At 36.5% G+C, this 2,527-nt stretch overlaps 1 pseudogene; it reads left to right on the top strand.

Moving 5' to 3' along the window:
* The first annotated feature begins 751 nt into the window (after positions 1-751).
* On the top strand, positions 752-1,683 carry LOC130849934 (olfactory receptor 4C16-like; annotated as a pseudogene).
* Positions 1,684-2,527: the final 844 nt, after the last annotated feature.

Genomic DNA, 2,527 nt, shown 5'->3' on the forward strand with positions numbered 1-2,527 from the left:
GAAATTTGAAAAAAATAAAAATATTAAAGGGGATACTTGAGAGATTACTAACCACTGAAGGATGTTCACTTCTTTACATTAGTGTATGTCAAATACTAAATATCACAGAGGTGCTTCAAAGTAATGGCGTTTTACTTAGAGAACATAAGTGCTTAGCTGAAAGGGAGTGCAAAAAGTGAGAAAGGGCATATTGTATACTGATAAAAATATACATTCTGTAAGTAAGTATGAAAAATATATGATGATAAATATACATATAAAGAAGACACTTTTATGGAATGGGATTGTACTGTGATTTTATATTTATATTATGAACTTCCGAACCCAGTAATATATATGTAAAATGCCAACTGATACACCATTCAAACATGGGCCTCTAGATTTATTGAATGTGGTAAAGTAAAGAAGTTGATAAAATGGAGCCATATCTCTTAACTTTATAATCAATTAGCAAAATAAATGAGAATCATGTAAAATCCATAAATGGTTGCTTTGAAGAGTGCTGTAGCAAAGTCTACTATTCAAATCTTAGCTCAGACTCATAAGAACCCTATAAAGTGGTCATTACAAATTGAGGAACAAAGTATTGAGGCAACGTGTTAAGAAACCACAATTAAAATGTCCATGAAGAAGAATATTTATTTAACGGAAAATATTCCTAAACATCACATAATCCACCACAAATTAATTCTTTTCTCTTTGCTGCAGATAAGTTAGTTCACACCTACTTCTTCTCCTCATTCATGAAATCATGCAGCTGAATAATAATGTGACTGAGTTCATTCTTCTTGGATTGACCCAGGATCCTGTTAGGAAGAAAATAGTGTTTGTCATTTTCTTGATGTTCTATTTGGGGACCTTATTGGGGAACCTTCTGGTTATTACTACCATTAAGAGCAGCCAGGCACTTGGGAGTCCAATGTATTTCTTCCTTTTCCACTTATCTTTAAATCATACTTGCTTCTCTACTTGCATAGCCTCAGGATGATTGTGGATGCCCTTTTGAAGAAGGCCACTACCTCTTTCAATGAGGGCATAGTCCAAGTTTTTTCATTCCATTTCTTTGGCTGCCTGGAGATCTTCATCCTAATCCTCATGGCTGTTGACCACTACATGGCCATCTGTAAGCCCCTGCACCACACAACCATCATGAGTCATCGAGGTTGTGGTGTGTTGGTGGCTGTGGCCTGGGTGGGGTCCTGTGTGCATTCTTCAACTCAGATTCTTCTAGCCTTGAGTCTACCTTTCTGTGGTCCCAATGTGATTGATCACTATTTTTGTGACTTGCAGACTTTGTTGAAACTTGCCTGTACAGACACCTATGTGACCAACCTACTCTTGGTGTCCAACAGTGGGGCCATCTGTGTAGTGAGTTTTATCATGCTGATATTCTCCTATAATATCATCTTGCATTCTCTGAGAAACCACAGTGCTGGAGTGAGGAAAAAAGCCCTCTCCACCTGCATCTCCCACATCATCGTGGTCATCTTGTTCTTTGTTCCTTGCATATTTATATACACACACCCTGCAGCCATCTTTTCAATGGATAAGTTGATAGCTATGTTTTATGCATTTGGAACACCTTGGATCAACCCTCTAATTTATACTCTGAGGAATGCAGAAGTGAAAAATGCCATGAGGAATTTATGGAGCAAGAAGTTGTCCTCAGATGACAAAAGATGAATGGAATTCTTCAAAGTTTTCTTCATAGTTTGGATGATCTAAAAGGAGATCATAGAGAATAATATCTTCTTATTGTGGAGTTAATAAAATCCTAATCCAGGGCATGAAAGTTTGTTCTTTCAGGAATGCAAGCAGTCTGAATACACAGGCTAGTTAGTGTTGAGTCAAATTTGTGTAGAATAGACAGGACCAGGGAGACATAGTCATGTAAATACATGGCCTTAGATATTCACTGCTGTGTCTCTCCCTCTAGCCTGTCTAATATCACTGTGATTTCATGCTACTGTTTTCCCAGCCCTTCACATTGACTTCTGGTGATCTCTGTTTATAGTCACACTTGTATATGCTTATATCCACAGTTTGTCAAGTTTTCCTCTCAAAGAGTTTATCTATTAGACACTGTGTTCTCATATCTGATCATGGACCTTCAACTTGCTTGTTCCTCCTGACTCAGCAATAAGCACCAGCTTCAAATATCATAGAATCTTCATATGTTAAAGGACAATATATTTAATCTAGGAGACCTCCCTTCTTTTCCTTGGGGTTATATTTCAAATTCTTGTCATATATTTACCTAGCTCCTTCTATAACAGTGACAGACCATGATGAGAAAATATGTCCTTTTGTAGGAGTACTTTTTCCTTAAGAAGGTCCTGACTGTTGGGGTTGAGCTCATGTTCATATTCTTTCCATAAAATATACTTTTTACTGTTAAAATGATCCCTTCTATTTTGAGCAAAATATTAAGTTTTCTCTTGTGTTAGACCAATTATAATATTTTTATAATATTTGGGTATTAAGATTATACTACAGATGACCCAAATTAAGGGAGCTGTATTTCTGT

This window comes from Hippopotamus amphibius, chromosome 3, assembly GCF_030028045.1.
Source record: "Hippopotamus amphibius kiboko isolate mHipAmp2 chromosome 3, mHipAmp2.hap2, whole genome shotgun sequence".
Lineage (NCBI taxonomy): Eukaryota > Metazoa > Chordata > Mammalia > Artiodactyla > Hippopotamidae > Hippopotamus > Hippopotamus amphibius.